This window comes from Cryptomeria japonica, chromosome 8 (assembly GCF_030272615.1).
Source record: "Cryptomeria japonica chromosome 8, Sugi_1.0, whole genome shotgun sequence".
NCBI classification, from domain to species: Eukaryota; Viridiplantae; Streptophyta; class Pinopsida; order Cupressales; family Cupressaceae; genus Cryptomeria; species Cryptomeria japonica.
In genome coordinates this window covers 392,012,053-392,034,997 of record NC_081412.1, presented here as the reverse complement: position 1 = coordinate 392,034,997, position 22,945 = coordinate 392,012,053, and positions in this window count along the sequence as shown.

Below are 22,945 nucleotides of genomic sequence, written 5' to 3'. Positions count from 1 at the left end.
AATCTTATTTTGAAAATCAATAAAGATAACATTCATTTTCTGGCTCCCATCTCTTGTGTTATATTGTATGAGTTGAAGTGTTAATGACATGTTTAGCTTGTCTTCTCTAATGGAGAATGTATGTTTCTTGGAGGATTTCATTTCAAATAAATGAATTAAATTTTGTCTTGAACATTGCAATATTTTGTGCGAGTGTGGGGAAGTTATGGATGCATTCTTATTTTAAGCATTTTAAGCAAGTCTTATGTGCTTAGTATTGAGTCTTAATGTTGATAATATGATGTTGTTTGTCACTAGTCCTGCTATTTGACTCTATATTCCCTTCAAATAAGCACTGGTTGTATCATCTTAGGTTTTAGGATCATTCTTACATTCTTATTTCACCTTTAATATTTCTGCTTTTAGTTCTTTTACATGAGTAGTAGAATAGATTAGAGCCATCTTTCAATGCAAGGAAGAGTGATATAAGCTAAGGTTCAAGCCACAATTTGTAACTTATCATACTTTCCTTGGTATATTTTCATTGAAAGCATCTGCTATATAGTGCAATGTTTGGCTGAATGAAGTTAAAATATTGTGTAACATTGCAATAGGGATACCCACCTAGGTCTCGTAGAGCCTAAAGCGATTGCAGTCTGTGACCATGTTTTGTTCGTCAGCCAAGTCAAATCCTAGTTTTGATTATGAGTTACTAGCTATTCCTCTAGGATTTAGGATCTATTGATTTGGGAACCAACAATATCGATAATGTCACCAGCTATTTTCCTTCAAATCTTATCATCATGGACTACACCTGCCTTTTTATAAGACATGGTATTCCTCACCCACCAGCGAGGTTCACTAGGCTTCAAAGTAGATTTCCCTCACAAAGGAAGTCCTCTCCTTAAAATTGTATAATTGTACCTCTATGACTATGCTTATTTATAAAATAGTTCATATTTATGTTTACATAGCTGATCTTTGATGATCAATAGAGAATCAAACTTTGAGATTATTACGAAACTTTGATGATCAATGCTCAAAACCACATGTATGTTAACCTTGAATTAAGATTTTTATGTATGTCATGCACTACCATTACTATTACTTAATGAATGATACAAATGATGATGCCAAATTTTTAGAAATTTCAAATTTCAATTACTATTGCTTAATGAATGATAGAAATGATGATGCCAAATTTTTATGAATATTGCTTAATGAATGATACATTTTATTGTGGGCATTTGCAGCTAAACTGACAAAAGACAAAAAATACATAGTAATTGAAAGTTCACTGGACTGAACAAATCATGTCAACTTTTTCGACCATCTTCTGTTAGTTTGTAAAACTATCTTTATGTTGCAAACTTGAATAGGACATAGTTTTGAATAGTAACCATTTTGATTATTGTATTAAAGTCTGCCACTATAAAAAAAATGTTCAAAATTTTCTATTGATCTATCTATGTTTTATATTTCGATATCCCTTTTACTCTGTCCTATTTTCTCCCTTATAGAACAAAATTGGGAGAAGCGACAAGCTTCAGAACATTAAAATATAACCATTCATAACTAACCAACATAGTTCTATATAAAAAAAGAAAAAAGAAAAACTTAACCAAAGTTTTACAAAAGGGTTTCATCAAACAAACAAAGTGTTTAACAACATGGAATAAAATAAAACATAACACATTGTCAACATGGGCTAATATAATTAAGCCCTTTATCATCACATTGTGAGTGGCAACCCGTGGCCAGTGGGCTGGGCAAGGTTCCACTTTCACTAAAGGCGTCATTCAAATTCAGTTGTGGTCTTTTGTTGCTTTATTCTCTTGAGGTCCTTAGATAGGTATTCTCCCATTAGTACACCTCATAATCGATTGGCCATTTGTAATTTTGAATAGCAAGTGCATTTAGGAGAAAATATTTCCACCTTTTGTTAGTCATTGCTCTTACATTCATGACAAATTTTGAATACCCAACCTCCACTGTTATAATCTTATCCTAAAAGAGATTGAAACTTTGAACGCTCATGTCCCTTTCCTCCTTCATAAGTGTGATAATATTTGGCACTGCATGAGAGAAGTCCAACTTTCCAATTAGTCAAATCCCTTATATACCCATCCTTATCAAGGATATTGGGTATTGTCCAGTGTTGAAATGTATTAAAAGTATCAATTTTTTACCTCACTTTTTGTTCTTCACTGACAACATACCCAAGGCCTTCAATAATTGCATGTATGGTTCTCTCAGTCTTCTTTATTGCAGGAGGAGCATTAGGATCCCTTTGCGTTACATTGGACAAAGTGAGTAGAGTTGCATAAGTTGGCTGCCACCTCTTTAATAGAGCCTCCAATATAGGTTTACATTCTATAAATACTTCTATCATATTTAGTAAGGACTCATAACTCTTATACACCTCATCCAACATGTCAATGATGAGGCTTACTCTATGTGTCAATATTTGTTCAAAGGTGTAGAGGATTTGCTTTGGTACCTTCTGGTAGGCTTATTCATTTGCCACTTTTATGTCCTTGATTTCTTTCTCATACATGTGCTTCTCTTCTCTCCACCCTTTACTATCCTCAGTGCTGCATGTTGGTGTAGGGGCAACATGTTTGTGCAAGATAATGGTCAAGATGCATTGGTTATCAAGAAGTCCTTTCTCTTTCTCTTTCCATATAGCAATTTCAATGTACAACCTATTAATTTCATCGTTCATGTCCTTGTGCCCATTTTCAAGTTCAAATGTCCTTTCTTCCATGTGTTTCACTGCATCTCTGGTAAACATAGTGTGGCCACCTCCAATGGGGAGGTATCCTTCATGGTCTTCAGAACTGTTGTTCCTTGCTTCTCTTTGACCAAATCTACTAGCCTCGGCTTGCTAGTGCTTTTACAGTTCACCTAGGCAACTAGTATCTCAATTTTGGGATTATACCCTATGCCACTTACCCCTTCATCAGAATCAAACTCTACCACTAGAATGGGGTCTTCTTGATGTCTCACCTAATCTAATAAGAACATTTGCTTTAGTCCCATACCTAGAACAATTAGCATGTTACTCTTAATCACAATCTCTCTTGCTTCTGCAGGAGTAACATGTATTTCATCGAATTTTATATCTTTTAAAGTCTGGGCAACCACATCATCATGTTTGGATTCATCCACTCCCATCAAGTTCCTTTGTTTTCTCTCCTCAAAACTCCTTCATTTTTATCTTTATCCAAAAATATTTGAATTATGGGGTATGGATGAACTCGTCATCTTCCATAAACCTCATTGACATTGCTATTCTTTCATCCACATTATTGAAAAGCTCCGCCCCTTCTTCCATCTAAGCTTCATATCCATGGGTTTCTTCTTTATACCTCCATGTACCCATCTGTGAATGCTCTGCACCTTCATCGCCATTTAAAGCTTGTAATGCACTAATGACTTCATCATTGTCCCCAACTACTTATGAGTCTTCATAAGGCACTAATGGTCTAGGATCAATTGTCCTCTGTTTTTTTTTGTGGGGGTGGTGTTTGTGGAAGTACCTGAGCGGATGCCTCTTCAGCCACATCAAGAATGACAACCCCACGAGGTTCGCTTGGAGGAATTGAGGCCTTTTTGGGTGGGGATTGACTAGTTGTACATTTTGCACAAATTGTTTCAAATTTATCTAAATATAGATCAATTTTCTCCAATTTATCACTTTCATCATCAAAAAACCCAAAAAAACTAGGATCTCTTTTCCTTTTTTCTTCCTCTACACTCATTAAGACATGCCACTTTTTTATCCTTTGCACTATCACTTGATTTGATATATAATTTCTTATCAAATCTTCCTCCACTAGTACTAAATGGGAGATTTATTTAACAAGAGAATTTATATAGTCTTTTGGGTCACACATTCTCTCTGCACCTGACTTCAACTGATAGTTTGTTTTTAAATATGCTTGCAATTTTTCTAAAATATTTGAGCCAATAGAAAACCCTACACACTTGGTCACATGGGGCATGAATGTTCCCTTTTTTCTCTTCTCAACATTTTCCCTCTCAAGCCACAACATCTCGCCACATAAATTCTAAGAACACAAGCTTGTCCGAAACAAACATGGGTAATATATGGGGAGCTTGAGGACACCCATACTATAATGCCCACCAAAATATCCTAGAGAAATTAAGCAACTAACATTTTAATAGAAAAATTTCTTCTTTTTAAAAAAATACATCTTCTTATGCACACACATAACCATCTACTTAATGAATTGAACCATCTACTCAATGAATTGACATCCATCAACATAATATGCACTTAACCATCATGAACATATATCATAAACACATGAACTGTTTACGCAAGCAGAAATAAACACTACATAAACTTCACTTCTATCTCCCTCGGGTATCTCAACGTCATTACTTATGACATCACCACAAGCAAATGTTATCATGATCAATTCTACTATCTAATGCAACCTAATAACATGATCATCTATATCCTTTCATGCATATACATATATTCATTTACTAATCCAACACATAATATTTTCATATGCAACATAAGCAATATCATCTACTAATCACCTATCAGGAAATGCAATCCATTACAATGTTAACTAATCCATTCCCATTAGGTTCATTTTAGAGCACCAATACCAAATATTCTTAATTCCATTACATTCGAATTCTAACATGATCATATACTTTCACTACAAAGATTTACTTATTAACAGTATGAGATAATCACAACATTATCCCTTTACTTAACATCTTAATCATCACAACATACACATGATACCATTTACACAATCATAATCCCAATATCACAAATCCATTTCAATTCGATTACAAGATACAATAAGATACATTCACACTATTCTCCTACTAGAGTCATAACCTCATTCCACTTCACTTGATGCAATCTACTTCCTTTCCTTAAGGTTAACCATTCATCATACCATCTACTCATTCACATTCGTATTCTAGGGATATCCATTCACCAAGAATAACATCTTTTCCATTAAGAACAATCATTTAATGCCATCATAAATGTTACATACATATTGAATATCCATTTACAACAAAAGCATTACCATGACTTCAACCATCACAATCTATTGCAATACATAATGATCTCAATCTACTACAAGTCATATTGCTTACAACCACAAGTTGAGAGATACATTACAATACATCTCAATGTTTTCTTTCACAAACCATAATCCAGTCCTAAGATAACATCTACCATTACATAGTCTGTTGGTTCTATTGAGGCTATGTCTGTCAAGTTGAGGCGGACTGGTGAGGCTGGGGTTTTTCCTTTGCTATCTATTAGTTCTAGTGAGGCTAAGACAACGGCTGCCGATTCTCACTCACAGGATTTTGGTGCACTGGATTGGCATGTTAAGGCAGCACAAGTGGAAGAGGGATGGATTCCTATTAAAGGCAAAAAAACTAAGTCCGTTAAACCTTCTTTTGATAAGACTCTCTGATCCCATAAGAGCAATTTTAAATGTAAATCTTGATGGTTCTTGGGTTGGGGAGGGTTTTTTGTTGGTTGCAGGTTGTTCTTTTTGCAGCTTTGTTGTTTTTGGTTATGGGTGTCCTTTTTACCCATGGTTGTCTGGTGCTTTCCTGTTCCTTTTTTTCAGACAACTTTCTAGTTGAGGATTTCAGATCCTATCATATTCTGTTTGTAAAGGGTTTTGGGTCCCTTCACAACCTGTTTTTCCTCTAATAAAAACATCTACCATTACATGCATATATCCAATATATCAAGAGCATTACACTTCTATTACATAACACAATTACAACATTTACATGACATATTCATAACAAGTACCATAAGATCAAATACATCTATCTATTACAATCACCATCCATGAACTGCAATGAAGAAGAATCCACAACCACGCATGAATAATCCAAGAAGACATCCCAATGGAAGAAGGCATCAAATCACCCGACCATGTGGAACCAAAGGAAACACCCCCCGTGCTAGGAGATGACACAAGGTCCCAACATACACTCTAGACCTAGGCTGACACCTAACAACTAAAGAGCCACAACATCATATAAACATATCCACTCACAAACTAAACACAAATGGAAACTCCTAGAGGCGTATAGGCAATCAAAGGCATAAGTGCAAATCATAAACAAGGACACATGTAGGAGTGGAGTGTCATCGCATGTTACAAGCATTATTTCAAGGAACCTCTCGGTATATTAGACCTCCAAGCATCCTTCCAAGGAACCTCTTGATAAGTGACACACGTGATGAACCCCCAATCTATGAGAGATCAAGGGAGTTCGGTTTGCCATCGCAATGGTTTTCCTAAGATTATCCTAAAATATCTTCTTTGAGACTAAGTCTTGAGGCTCACATCCATTAATTATCTTGATTAGGTGAATAATAGTTACCCAACCCATACAATTAATTATTAATGTTATCACTTGTTTACCATAAGGAAAACTTTCAATGTGCCTTGGTGGTGTAGACTCTAAGCATCCTTACATGGAACCTCCTAGCAGCCTATCTCTCATGACCCCGATCATCACATGAAATCCCACTCCCCCTAACATGTTCCAAAACAACAACTACAACAAAAAGGAGGGTCAAAGCAACATTCAAAAGAATCCATAGGCAACTCATATGCATTCAAAACAATCTATAACAATCAAGAGCCTCAATGCGAAATAATGAATCAAAAGCCATCTCAAGGGTGATCAAAATATGCCATAAACATGGAATAATCCTCTACAACAAGGCTCATCAACTTGCTAGGAAAACACAAGGCATAATCCTCATAATCACAATATATCAACAAGTGAAGAAAACATAAATCCACTATGACAAGGCATATCAACTTGCCGAAGCATAAAACCAAATCAAATAAAATACAATACTGGAAAACATTGAAAAATCTCAACATAAGCTTCTGGTACAAGAACAGATCTAGAAAACCAGAACAACAGACAAAACTAATCAAAACACTAAAACAATGCAGTTTAGCGCATATGTTAAGTAGAGCAGTGCATTTGCCAAACCCTATAGCACATATACAAGACTCTGCAATGCTTTTGAAATAACTTACAATGCATATACAAATTCATACAATGAATATGAAACATAAAACAAGTATTTGACAAATGATACAACGCATATGAAAAACAAAAAAAATCATTCAATCGATAAAATAGCGCATATGATAAAAGTTATAGCGCATATGAAGTTTTAGTGCATTTACAAAAATCAACACCCGGAATTAGAAAATTTATGACACAAAAATAAAATCCAACAGTTCACAAAAATGCCCGAACAAGGGCTTAAAAGAGATGCCAAGACAATACAAAATGAATGATATGAACAAAATATAAAACCATAGACAATAAATAGAGAAAATATAAAAAGCAAAGCCTCACGACTCCCAGCCAAAACTCACTCAAAGAAATACAGAAAACCAATAATACTTCCACAACACCAAAGGCAACAAAATCTTTCAAAGATGCAATACTAAGTCCTTGAAAACTCACACCCAAATCTCATACAGGAACAAGAATCCAGAATGCACCGAAAGCCATTCGCAAAGCCATGCGCTCATGAGAAATATATTGACACAGAATATAAATATTTTTCCTAAAACCATAATACAAACTATATAATATAATTTTTCTATGAAATATTTCAATCTCAAACTTTATAAAAACTATACAAATATTATTTTCCCAAGCCTGAAATACAATCTTTTCTACAGACACGGAGAAGACAAGATTCAAAAATAAAATGCAAAGAAAGATCCTCCAACCTAGAATTTGAAGTGATGGAATGAAAATTTGATGAAGCATAAAATCAATCCAAGCCAAAATCCAAAAGCTCCAATCTTCAAAATTATCAAATAGCCCAGCAAAATCTCCAAATGGTAACCCGACAAGATGCACAGGTTGCCATTCAAATAGAAAATCATTCAAACCCTAGCCTTCACGTCAGCCAATCAAAATAATATGAAATACTAAAAAACTTACCTACCCATCCTAATATAATATTTATTTCCCCAACATATATATAGCCATGAATTTATTTCCCGGTGGCTTGGTCACCATGTGGGACCCCTCCCATTTTTCTGGTAGTCTTCTCTCCTCCTCGACCAACCTTTTGGTCTCTGAACTCTCTTCCCCGACAGACTCCTACATTCTTGTTAATGTTTATGCCCCCAATGTGTTGTGTAAATCTATAGAATGAAATAAATGATCTAATACAAAATAATGTCAATGCCCACTAGTTGATTGCGGGTGATTTCAACTCTCCTTTGATCCCCTCTGAGAAGTTGGGAGGCCTTCCAGAGTGCTCTGACAACATGACTGATCTTGCCAACTTCATTGGAAGGAATGGGTTGATGGATGTGGATTTAATGGGGAAAAAATTCACTTGGTCCAATCTTAGGAAGGGAAAGGATCTTATTTAGGTTAGACTTGACAGATTTCTCATCTCGGTTAATTGGGGAATTGGTCCCTCCTTGAAGCTCAGTGCCCTCCCTAGAATGGTCTTTGACCACAACCCCCTGCTCCTCAGGAATACCACAAATACTACAAGGAAGAATCATCCTTTTCGATATGAAATTATGTGGAACTCTCATCCGGAGTTCAAGGACTGCATTAAAAGATGGTGGAGCACCAACATACTTGGTACACTTATGTTCAAGATTACCTAGAAGCTCGACTTGGTCAAAAGAAATGTCTGGGGCTGGAACAAATACAACTTCAGAGATATCTTCAAGCAAAAACAGGAGCTCAATAGTAAACTAACTGTTATCCAAGAGTGTATTGATCAAGGTGACTCCCTTGAAGCTACCCATATGGAGGAGGCTTCTCTCTGTAGAAAATGGAAGGAAAACTCCCACAAAGAGGAACTCTACTGGAAACAGAAATCCAGGGTTCAATGGCTCAAAGAGGGTGATAAGAATACAACTTTCTTCCACAGATCTTCTATTATCCATAGGCGTAGAAACCACAATTCCTACCTCATGGACGACAACAATCAGGTGGTCAATGATGTTGATAGTTTGAGCAAGTTGACTACTAACTATTTTGCCACTTTATTTAGGGATGATGGTGACTCGGGGGCCCCTGCTGGGGAGGATCTTCTCAATTGTCTCCCACCAGCCCTCTCGATGGAAGATAACAAACTTATTTTGGCCCTTGTTTCTGAGGAGGAAGTCAAGTCTGCTATTTTTTCTATGGGTCCCTTCAAAGCCCCGGGTCCTGATGGTTTCCCCCCGACTTTTTTTAAAGATTTCTTGGATGTGATGGACACTAATGTTGTTCTGGATACTAGAGATTTTTTAAGATCTGGAAGGCTCCTCAACAAAATCAATCACACCTTCATTGCCCTTATCCCTAAAACTCAAGAGGCATCTACTCTTAAGGACTTCCACCCTATCAGTCTCTGCAACACTATTTATAAAATCTTCAGCAAAGTTCTTGTCAATAGGCTCAAGCCTTTCTTGGATCCTTTGATTAGCCCCTCCCAGAAGGGTTTTGTTCTGGGTAGACAAATTCTTGATGCAATCATCTCTACTCATGAGATTATTCACTCCATGGATAAGTGTCATCAGTCAGGGATGGTGCTCAAGCTTGACATCTCCAAGGCTTATGATAGAGTCAACTGGAACTTCCTTTTCAAAGTTCTTAAAGGTATGGGGTTTGGAGACAAACTCATCAAACTTATTGGGGAATGCATAGCTATTGTCACCTATATTGTGCTTCTAAATGAGAGCCCCCCTAGAGAATTTCAAGGCCTTCAGAGGGTTGCGACAAGGGGATCATCTATCCCCTTACCTCTTCATCATCCTTGCTGAAGTGTTGGCCTCTAACTTGAACTCTATGGTTCGCAGGGGAGCTCTTCTGGGCATCAAACCTGCCTCTACGGTGCCCCCCAATGTTCTACAGTAGTTTGTTGATGACACTATTTTTTTTGGTATCTCCTCTATTTAGGAAGCTAAGGCTTGGAAATCCTTTCTCAACTCCTATGCTCTGGCATTTGGCCAACACATTAACTATGAAAACAACAACATTTACTTCTTTCACACTAATGTCCAACTCCAAGATAAAGTCTTTAGAATCCTTGGTTGTCAAAGGGCCTCCCTCCCTGGCACCTACCTAGGCCTCCCCTTGACTATTAAATATGTATCTAATTCCTTCTGGATCTCTATCCTTGAAAGAATGCAGAAGAAGCTGGCTGGTTGGAAAGGTAGATTCCTTAGTAGTGTTGGGAAATTGTAGCTGCTCTCCTCCTCCCTCCAAGGGATCCCTGTGTACTTTCTCTCCCTCTTCAAGATATCTATGGCTATGGCTGCTAAGATAGAAAACATCCAAAAGACTTTCCTCTATATGGGAATGGAAGAAAAGAAGAGGCTCCTTCCAAGGCCATGGGCAATTTGGGAACCATAAGATTTCAAGGTTCAATAAGGCCCTTATGACTAAAACTGTCTAGAAGATACTGAATAAGGATACGGATTGGAGTAGGATCATTAGGGCCAAGTACCTAGGTAATGGGGACATTTCCTTTATTTTGAAAGAGGAGGGCCTTCCCAGTGGTTCCAAAATTTGGAATAACATCTTGAGCTGCAGGGACTTTTTATCTCATGGCTTGAGGTGGCTTATTGGAAATGGTAGGAAAATTCTCTTTTGGGAAGATTGTTGGTTAGGAGAGAGACCCCTTGCTTCTTCCCCCTCCCTGAGAAGGCTCCAGGATGCCACCAAAAGCTTCTTTGGTGAAGGGGTCAGTGATTATTTCAACAACCACACTTGGAGGGCCTTGGAGGACTGTTGCATTGATCATCCCTTCCTCCTCCCTACTTCTAGAGAGCTCCATAAGATTTTGGCCGGTATATTTCTCCCCCTGTTTCCTAGGGAGGACAAATTTATTTGGAAGTGGGACCCCTCTGGAGACTTCTCTGTTAGAACTGCCTACACCAACTTACTTAGAGAACCTGTTTCCTCCTCTATCTGGAAAGAGGTTTGGAATCCCCAACTCATCCCCAAGGTTAATTTCTTCTGGTGGACTGCTCTCCTCAACAAAATTTTGACCCAAGACAACTTGGTCAAGCGGAGATTCCAACTCCCTAATAGATGTATCCTCTGCAAAAATGATGAATAAAGTCCTACTCATCTCTTCCTTTAATGTGCCTTCACTTGGGAGCTATGGGGGATGGTCTACAACAAGATTAATATCTGTTGGATTATGAATTATAATTTGTTAAATTTGTCTCAGGAGTTTCAGGGCCCCTCTTCCAACCCCCTTATTCAACAACTGTGAAAGCATATCCCCCCCCACATGAGCTGGTGTATATGGAAGGAAAGGAATGACAAGATATTCAGAGACAAAGAGGCCTCTGTGGAAACTATGTTTGTTCGATTCCTTAAATTGATTCTTGAGAATATCTTTGTTTCTAAAACCCAGATGGCATCCAAGCCCCCCTCTACCTGGGACTGGGAAATTGCTAGATGTTGGAACCTTCCCCCCTCATTCTCTCTTATTGACTGCTCTAAGAGACTACTAAGACAAAGCACAGTTTGGCTTCCCCCGACTATAAATTTTAAACTCAATTTTGATGGGGCTTCCAGGGGGGCCTGGCTGCTAGTGGAGGGGTTATTAGATCCCATCTGGGGGTCCTTGTTGCTACTTATGTGGGTAACCTGAATGGGCATTCCTCTAATTAGGCTGAAGCAATGGCCTTAGCCTAGGGAATCCGCATTGTCCTCACCATGGGAATCAAGATTATGGACATTGAGGGTGACTCCAAGCTCATCATTGATGCTTTCAAAGGGCAAAATAAGCTTAATTGGATAGTTGAGGGAACCATCAGGGACACCTTGAGGCTCATCTCCGGGCTTGACTCTTTCAAAATTATGCATATCTTCAAGGAAGGCAACAGTGTGGCGGACCTAATGGCAGCCATTGGCCTAAACCTCTTAGGTTTGAGATGTTGGAGGAGTCAAAATTCCCACCTGGACCATGTTAACTTCCTTCTCCAGGAAGAGAAATCCAAAATTTTTACTAATGATTGAGCGACTGCCAAGTGCTTCCCTTACCCTCCTCTCTTCCCTCGGGGTAGTTTGGAGGTGTTGGTTTTATAATTCAAATATTGGGAATATCCTTTCGATCCCTTCTGATGTGGTGGTGACTCGTCCGGCCAGGCTCGTGATGATGCACACGTTGTTGTGTTGGCAATTCCTTTGGGCTTGCACAGTCATGATGAGGTACGATTGGATTGGTAACATGTTGCTTGCTGCCGGTATTTGCTAGCTTTTAATGCCTCATGACCAGGAAATCATTTCTAAAAGTGACTTCATTTTTTCCCATGCACCCAACTTCATTTCTCATTTATTGACGTTGGTCTCGCACACTTCCCATTATCTCTTCTTGGCTTGCTTCTTGAAGGGTCTCTACAACTTTCTTTGTGCTAATTTTTCCATGACTAAAGAAGCTCTGTTGGCGGAGGCTATGGGGGGTGACAAAGTTAGATATGAATTGGATAATCCAGATGATTTAAAAAATGATCCCCTGGTTTGGAATTTCTGTGTTGAAGGTGGGGTTGCCAATTTTGTAGATTGCCTGAAGGGCCATGATGAGTAGCTCTCGGCTCCTTTTGCCTCCTCCTAGTTTGGGAGGCATGTCTCAGTTGGCGACATTGCCTTTGATGTCTCTGAGGAGACTATTTACCAAGCTATGAAGCTTACCCTTGACGGTTTCCACTGGAAGCGTACCAGCCATGTTGCAAATAATGAAGGTTTGAAATGGTCCTTTCGTAACCGCGAAGAACCCATCAAGCTGCAAGGTGGGTTTGCTTGGGAGGAGCTCAAACACCCGTGGAATATGATCTACCTCATGATCATGAAGTACTTCACTCTCGAAAGCAGGCATAAGGTATTTTACTATTATCATTTTCCCCTCCTCAATCACTTCCGCAACAATGATTTTCTTTGTCTATGGTTTTATTTACTGCACTCTATCGAGAGTTCTATTAAAGACACCATGGATCCCAAGCATGGGGATAAGCCTCCCTACCTCCTTCAACAGGGCCTCATTTACAGGTTGTATAAATTCCATGAGGGCCTCTGCCCCCCGAAATATTTTGTTCTCTTAGCCCCCCATGCCTACTCCTCAGCAGCTTGCGGCCCTATCTATGGCTTTCCCTAGATTCTTCCAATATCCCCATGAGGGTTTTTCTATGGCCACCATGTTCGTGCCTTCTTACGCCTCGGTTGTTTCCTTATCAACGGTCTCCCCTAGTTTAACTCTATCTACCTCTCCCAATGCTTCCCACTCCCTATCCAAGGGCAAAGGCAAAACCCCTACTAAACGCAAACGCATTATCTTTGATGACAATTCTTCCTCTGAGGATGTTGAGAATGATAATCCTTCCCCTGATTCTGAGATTAAAAGGAGATCCTCCAGACTTGCTTCTAAAAGCCACAAAAAGAAGACCCTGGTGATTGAGAATTTGGACTCCGAGGAGGACCCCATTGGGAACAAGGAGGAAGAGGACCTTAATACCACTATGGGGGCCCCTGATGGGGATACTGTGGATGTGAATACGACTAGGGACCCCATGGTTCCGACCACTGTTGGTGCTGCTGACATGAGTAACTCTAAAATGCAAACCCAGGACCCCATTGATGTTAAGGATATGACCCTTATGAACACGGGCATTGAGGGTCTTATGAGTGTGGAAATCTCTAATAGCAAAGCCCTGGACTTTGGTTGCTTGGACCCAGAGTTAAAAATGGTTGAACAGGTAATACAATCTATCTCTCTGTTGGGTCTGGTTAATGGTAGTGATAACTCCCTTGTTGGTGGTGTGCCCAAAGAGACCAAAGGGACTACAAATGACATGGCTGCTAAGGACCCCCAGGATGTCCCTACTCTTCAACAAATGGGAAAGTTGAGCACGGATGTGTTGGACATCACACAAAGAATTGAATACCTTAGCCCTATGTTTGATTTGTAGACTATCAAGGAGGATGTCAACCGGCTCAAGAACAAGTTGGAGTCTTGGGAAGCCAATATGGTGGGCCTTAACAAATTTCATGTGCAGGTACTACACAGCTCCGTGCTCACCCTCTCTCTGTTGAGGGAACATTCTGTGGACACTGAGGAGGACAAGCAGGAGGCTAGGAGCCTCTACAAGTTCCTGTCCAATGAATGGAACAGTGCTATGGATGCCACTGGGGTGCCCAAGGCACCCCTATAGTTTGTTTTTTGTTTTTTGTTGTTGTTTCTGATTTCTAAAGACTTGGTTCCTTTTTGTGGATAGTTGTTGTTAATTATTGTTATAGTGTTATTTCTGCACTATAATTTTTAATAGTTTTGCTATGTAAGGGTTAGTGCCCTTGTTCTCACTGCTTTATTAATAAAAAATAAGATAATATCTAATAAAATATTATAAATTATTATTCACTAAATAAATAAATAAAACCATGCCCAATTAAATAACCAAGGGCTAATAATTTAAAATAAAGCCAATTAGTCCAAGGGGTTGAGCTTAACTGGTTAAAACACTAGGTTCTCACTATGGAGACCCAAGTTCAATTCCCAATAGGGACATTTGAAGTGGAATTCTAAGCTGTGACTCTTGGCCTTCCATAGGATGGGGAAGGTCTTGGGGTCAATCTAATCAAACATAATAATAATAATAATTCAAAGATATGTAATGGGGATGGGGCCCCCTACTGTGTCCCCATTGGTTCATAGCTCATGTCAAAAGCTATTCAGGCTTTGGCCAATTACCGATAAAAAAAATAAAAATAAAAAAAGCCAATGAAATAAATAATTAAATACAAATAACCAAGGCATAAAAGATAAATAAAAGCCATTAATAAAATATTGATCAACACTAAAATATAAAAGCAACATTAAACAATGAATAAATAGTATTTAAACAATAAATACCAAATAAACAATAAATCAATAAATAATAAACAATCACTAAATCCCAAATAAATAAATAGAAGCCACCAATAAAATATAAATCAACATTAAAAAATAAAAGCACTATTAAACAATAAATAAATGAATAAACAAATAATATTTATACAATAAATATCAAATAAACAACAAACCAATAAATACCAATTAAACAATAAATCGATCAAATAATAATTAATCAAATTAAACTATAATAATAATCCACCAATTGATTTAATCATTAATAAACTATATAAATAAAACATTAATTAATTGAATAAATAACCACATACTCACAAACCATCAAAAGACCACAACTCAACTTACTAACACGGTGAATCATGCCAAGACAATTGACAACCAAGGTAGACAACTTAAGCCTAGAGTATATGAAGGGAACTCATGCCATCTTCGACAACTTGCCATTGGGATTAAAGACTTGCTCAGACCTGTGGAGCTAGGTGGAGTTGACGTCTCGTACTTGAAAATCCTGCATCCACCAACCACAATAAAACATATACAATAATATATCATAAATAAACAAGCAAGTGATAGAGAATTACAATGCCACATCATGCTTGCAATGAGTGATGTGACATCGTACCTATCACGAAGACAATCATAGAACAACCAAACACATCATAACACCAACTCATCACATTTAATTAGGAAGTAGGGTTAGCATAATCATAATGCCATCAAATTCATAATCCATATAATCTATCTAGCATAGCAATTACATATAGAGACCATCAAATATAATTCCATCATATATCATGATCATCAATAACAAGTATCATCATCCATACATAAATCATCAAATATCATATGTCCACATGAATATCTATCATCATCATAAACATCTAAAATGTAAATAGAATCAACACATAATATGAGACTATCAATCATTATCATAAAGTAAACTAAGCTATGCCAACAGGGTCTATAAATGTACAGAGAAAATTATGATTCAGGGTGGGGCACTACATCACCCTAATGATGGTGTGCTCCACCATATAAAACGAATCTACAAAGTTGTGTGTATGACTCTTTTCTGAATCGAGAGCAAGTGGCCTCAATATCTTCCTCATTTTCAAAGAGACTCTGTCACACGATGATTCAGTGATTTGAAAACTTCAACAACAAATGAATCACAATTTTTTTTGTAATCACAATCTTTGCACCTCTTATCCCATATATAACACCACAACTGTATTAGTTGCCTATTCCCATTGTTGTCCAACATCCCCAGATTTAGAGGTTTACTGAAAGCTTGTCTTTTCTGATATATGATTAGATAACACAATAAAGAATAATGGTGCAAATCACAACTCTTTTTCTATTTCCACTCCACTAATTGAGTGTGGATTTTTCTTTCTAATTCAAAGGCAAAGTCAAACTCGAGGTTTACTTCAGCATTTTGAATTCTCATGGCCATGTACATTAATGATACTGGCATTCTCACTTTGGCATCCTCTCCCAGTAGTATATGACACAAGGCAAAATATGTTCTTTGAAAGTAAGAAATAAAATCATCCATAGGGAATGGCTTAGTGCTTGTAATTATCATGGCTTTATTGTTTACACCCCTCCTTCTATATTGTGGGAGCTATGTTTTCTACAATCTAGTATAATCCATTTGAAATTGTTCAAGGTCAACTTTTGTCAAGGCTTTCTTATTGAACATAAAACAATCAATAATGGTAGACTTGGTAACCATCAACAAAGGGTGTCCATTAGACATCCTAACCATTTGGGTTATAGGGTCATATGTCTCTACCAATATTTGAATTAACTTGACATCAATGAAAACATTAGGCACAATTAAATTTGCCATATCAAAAGTCCAAGGGTTTGACATAGGAACCTTGTCATAAAAATATGAGAACAAATCTCTTCTTGCAATGGGAATTGAGGCATCCCTACACCCCTCAAACCCATCCCAAAACACATTTTTAGCTGCGGAATCAGCTGAGCTAGGTAGGGCATCTAGTAGAGATTATTTCATGGGTCTCTTCACTGGACTGGATACCCTATGTTTATTTTCATAACTCTCACCCCTTTTAGAACCCTCACCCTCTTTAGGCTCTTCCTTCTTCCTAGGCATTTTTACTTTATGCTTCTTACTAGAATTCCAACTGAGTTTTGTAAATTTTGCACCTTGGGGGGGTAATAGTACTTACTTGTAAGTTTTCGCAACTGATTCTGGCCCGTGTTTATCTGTCGTAGAGCTCCATCCGTTCAATTCTCCAGCGTAGAATGAAAATTTTGAGCATAAACTAACTATTAATAGTGTCATCTTTTCCTCATTTAATTCATGCGTGCCCTTAATAGTTCCACCACCTTTTCGAATCAATTGTCACCACTTCAAGTTTCATTAATAATGTCCACCTTACGATTTGGTGATGTTTTATTGGGCCATCATTGTATCGATGTGTTAGTCGTAATCGTCATTTCGTGAGTCAACATATGCTATTGACTACTGCAGCCGCAAAACTATGATTATGACTAAGATAGCGTGTTAGTCGCAATCGCCCTTTTGTGATTCAAGTGATTCTATTGACCAGTCTAACCGCAAAACTGTGAACGTGCATAACACATCATGTTAGTCGCAATCACAATTTTGCAGTACAAGAGATTGTGTTGAACATGGCAGCTGTGAAACTGCAAAAGCGCATAGCACATCGTGTTAGTCACAATAACTATTTCGCAATTGAATAGATTCTATTGACTAGTCTAGTTGTGAAACTATGAAAGCCCATAACACACTGTGTTAGTCGCAATTTCTCTTTCACGATTGAACAAATTCTATTGACTAGTTCATCCACGAAATTATGAAAGTGCATAACACACCGTGTTAGTCACAATCATTGTTTCACGATTGAATAGATTCTATTGACTAGTCCAGTCGCGAAACTACGAAAGTGTATAACACACTATGTTAGTCACAATCGTTGTTTAGCGATTGAATAAGTTCTATTGACCAGTCCACCCACGAAACTGTGACCACATATAACACAGTGTTATCCGTGAAATTGTGAACGCACATAATGTGTCGTGTTATTGAGTTTTTGAAAAATCAGAATTGCAGCTTGTTTTGCTGATCACAATCAAGAATCTTCATGTTATTGACTTTTCCTGACTTTTTGAAGGTGGTCTCACGAAATGGTGATTATGACTAACACACCAAAAACTAAGAAATCACATCACACACCATGTTAGTTGTAGAGCCATTAGTCACAATTGTCATTTCATGATTCGAGTGATTCTATTGATAGGTCCACCCGCGAATAACATACCGCGTTAGTCTCAAAACAACGATTGCGACTAACATGGTGTGTTATAAGAGTAATAAATTACAACGATAGTGACTAACACACTATGTTATGCGCATTCACATTTGGGGAATCACTGGTATGACCCACAAAATTGCATTTGCGAGTAACACGATGTGTTGTGCTTTCAGAGTTTCTGAACAGTATATGCACCCAACAAAATTGGATCATCAATTCCAAAGATTTGTATTAACATAGATGCAAACATCTCAAAGAATAATCAAAGGAATTGCATGGCATGGATGGATCGTTCAAAGATATGCGACTAACACGGCGATTGTGACTATCACATTGTCTTATGCACTTTCGTGAAATGGTGATTGCGAGAAACACAACGTGTTATGCGCTTTCATAGTTTCACGACTGCACTACTCAATAGCTTCAGTTGAATCGCGAAATGGTGATTGTGACTAACACATTTTGTTATGCGCTTTCACAGTTTCAAGTGTGCCCCATTCAACACATTCTCTTGTACCATGAAACAACGATTGTGACTAACACAATGTGTTATGCACCTTTGCCGTTTCACGACTTCACTGTTGAATATCATGTGTTGCGTAATGACGATCATGACTAACACGAGTTTTATAACCACTTTTGGGAGACCATCTGTTGACCCACAAAATGACTATTGCGACTAACATGACGTGTTATGCACTTTCATGATTGCATAGGTCAATAGCATGATAACATCTGTTGAATTGTGAAATGTTGATTGCGAGTAAAATGCTGAAACTGTGGAAGTGCTTAATAGGTCAATAGCATATGTTCAACATGCAAAAACTGCGGAAGCACATAACATGTCGTGTTTTTCACAATCATCATTTCATAGATCAATAGATGGCATTGAATGCTTGTTGCTAAAGCCCTTCATGTTATTGATTTTTTACGAAAACTACAAATCATTGATTGTGATCAGTCGAATTAGTTGCATTTTTTATTTTTCAAAAAAAATTAAAAAATCAATAACACGAGTTTTCACATGTTGTTAACATGCCATTTTGGAGCAAGTTCAATAGGGAAGACGCCTAGCTGGAAAATGAAAATGTGGACTGATAGAATAAGAGAAATTCTATTTGGGTTTGAGTTCATCATTTGCCACATTTTTAGAGAGGGAAATATGGAGGCAGACCTGATGTCCAAAATGGCAGCATGCTAGAAGGAACCTTGTGTCTTATCACAAAATCTCTAGGCATGATAAGGCTTAAAAATGCAGAGAGATACAGGTTCCATTTAACAAACAGTATCCAATTTAAAAATCTTCAGAAGGATAATGCAAGATTTGATCAGAGATTATATTCTTTTTTTGGCATATAGTTTCTATTGCGTTGAAGAATGAGGTCTGACCAAAATGGACTAATGAGGATTATAAACAAGGGATGTGTTTCGAAGCAAGACTCACACAGAAAATGGCTAAGAAATATGTCAATATTAGTGGATGCGAATGTGGATGTGATCAAGCATCAGTTGAGGCCCAACTTAAGCAAGTTTTTGTTTATGAAGGAGATGTGGCTGAAAATGTCTTGAAGGATATTATGGTCACAAAGAGGAGGATCAACAAACACATTCACAATTGAGAGCTTTTGGAGAAGTTAATCTATAATATTGTGAGATCCAAAACAAACTTTGAAGCCATGGAGAAAGTGATTCAGTGGATGGTCTCTGAATATGGTGGAACAGATAGTCAAGGCTCTGTATGCCCTGGACCCGATAGCAAAGGAAGGCCTGATTGCATATACATTTGATGTGAAGGTTATGCCTAAAAAGGGGAGCATTTTGGATACTGTCAATGCCATGAGGAATGGTATTATGACCAATAATGGAGAATTTTGAATATACGATGATTGTTAATGGGTACATGTTTGAATCTTCATAGATTGAAAGAGCCAATGAGGTGGTTGAAGCCATTAGAGTCCTGCTTTTCTTGATCTGTGACTGAATGTAAATCTGCTTTGATGAATTAATGAAAAGGTAGCTATCCCTAGGTAGAAGTTTGCATTAAAAAAAATATATTTATTAATAAAACTAGTTTTGTTTAATTTTAGTAAAAATATATTTCATCCTTGTTCAATTGCACTGCATAAGTACTCTTTTTGAATCTATAAACTTATGAAAATATTATCAATTTGTCATGTCTCATATTACACATTAGCAATGTATAATTCAACAACCACAATATTACAGATATTATATCCATTTCATTCCAGAATATTAGTTTGGTATCTTTATTCCAAACATCTTTCTATTCTTGTCTAAGATACTTTGTATTTCCTGATTGAACAAATCTCTGATCTTGTCTAATATACTTCAATCTACTAAAATCAATTGAAGAAAGTATAGAACACCTTCCAAACATATATATGAAAGCAAAGACATATGAGAAAGCCACATATAACTATTCATAATATGTAACCATGTATAACCCTATAACCATGAAAGAGGCACATATAACCTTGTACAACCATACATATAACCATTCAGAAGTCATGGAAAATTGTACAAGGAACCCGTCAAAAACCATTCAAGTTGTTTAAATGAAGCCAATCTGATTTATTGAAAATAACCATTCATCAAGCATTCCAGTTGTTTTATTGAAAAATAACAATTCAAAATCAATCCAATATGTCTAATTGCAAACAATCTGCATCATTGTTGATATTTTATTCAATAGAGGTTAGCAATATAAATATGGAAAATTTTCGTAACAGTATAAGTCTCTTATGAAGGCAAATGAGAATAATTAATTAAAGAACTTTTATTTCCCCCAGTGCTCGGACTAAGGGGAGGCCCATGCTTCCCATCGTCTTTATCAGTTACCAAACCAATTGCCTGCCCAAACCTCTGTTTCTAGTGTGCAATGTTTGCCTCACAAACATATAGCATTCCATTGAGCTGGTTAGTTAATATTTTTTGGTGTTTAAGGTTCGCCTCACTCTTTACCTCCTTTTTGTCGATCACCATCTAATGTCTACACAATTTGAACTGGAGGTCCACATTCTTGTCAGCAAAATCCATGACCTGCTTAGTGAGTTCAATGCATCTCCTTTTCAACTCAGTAACCATCCCCTTCAGCCTTTCATTTTCAGCCTAGGTCCATTTGACCTTGTCAATTAGCAGTTGTACATGCATGGTGTCAAACTTCATTTTGTCCATGCCATTAGGGCTCTTGGGATCATTCATGTTTGGTAAGGGGGGTGGTGCTTCTCTTGTGGACTTCCCTAAACCATTAGAGGTGAGAACATCAGAGGCCCCATGCCTATGTGAACTCCTAAAAGGCTTTCCACTCCCCTCAATGGATGTTTCAACACCCTTTCTTTTTCCTGTCCCTTCTTTTCTCATTGTTGTCCCTACAAACAATGCCAAAAAAGCCATATTAGTTGACATTAAGGAAAGATAATGTACATGAGCATGAAAGATGCATAAAACAAGAGTGTATGTGAACATGAAATGAACAGGTTTATGTTGCATTGTTGCATGAATTACATTATGTACAATTATGAAGTTGAAATGTTCACTAAAATGTCAAATGGGGGGACATATGGGTGGCATGTTACCTTGCAATTGGGAATCCACATATTCAAAAAATGACTCCATCGCTCAGTGTTCCTCCACCTGGTGTTTTTGATCGACTTATTAAACATCTTTGTCATGAAAGTATTTGTAGTGTCATAAAATTGCGACCCTAGCAATTTACGATTGCATTAGGGTCCTCACACATGCGAACTCGAATCCTCTAGCCTGATCAGAGACTGGAGAGTGTTCGACTTGTGAAAAATGCTTCTTTCTTGGCCTTCGCATCACTCTGTCCACACTCTTCCCTGGAGATAGGGGTAGGACAGGGGCGTTGCGCCCCTGTCCCTGCCCTATTTAGTGGCAGGATCTTTCTAGTGCAAGCATTGTGGGTTGTGTAGTGAGAGAGAAATCTCCCCAATGTTGGCTCGTGACGAAATTCAAATCCTTCAAACATGTATTTAAGGGGCATTTGTCCTCTCATTTGCATAAGCTAAATAGGTCAAATTTTGATAAGGTCATGTTGCATAAGCGGTCAAGCATTCAAGAGAATTCAAGAGCATTCAAACATTCTTTTCTAGCATTGAGCATTCTCAAGTCTCCCTTCAAGGCTAGGTGTTGCATTCAAGTCAAGGATTCAACCATTGAAGAGGATATTGATTCCAACATTCAATTCCATACAAACATTTATATCAACATTGCTACTACAACCTCCCTTGAGGTGATTTACAATTCAGTCTTTCATTTTCATCTATTTGCAAGTGCTTTCTTTCATTACTTGGTTAATTCTAAAACTAGGGTTTGACCTAAAGGAAAACCTCCAATCCCAACACATTTCCCTCTCTTTTCTATGTGTAGGTTGCAGGTGCGCAACTATGCTTTCAAATTCTGGCTTCATTTGTAGAGGCGGAAAAACCCTTTTTGTTTCATGAATTTTTTGGAGGACCGTGTATATTCCCACCACGGTCGGGACAAATTTTTGTCCAATTTGCAGGGCGACTTCATCTCGACATTTTACTGCCAAATCCAGGTGCACAACTTCATCCCATATTCAGATCTCAAGTTATAATCGATTCTTTGTCACTTTTGCACTACATAATTCAATCAATTTCCTTTCCTTTCCAAATCAAACAAAAGGGAATAAGGGGATCATCATAACATC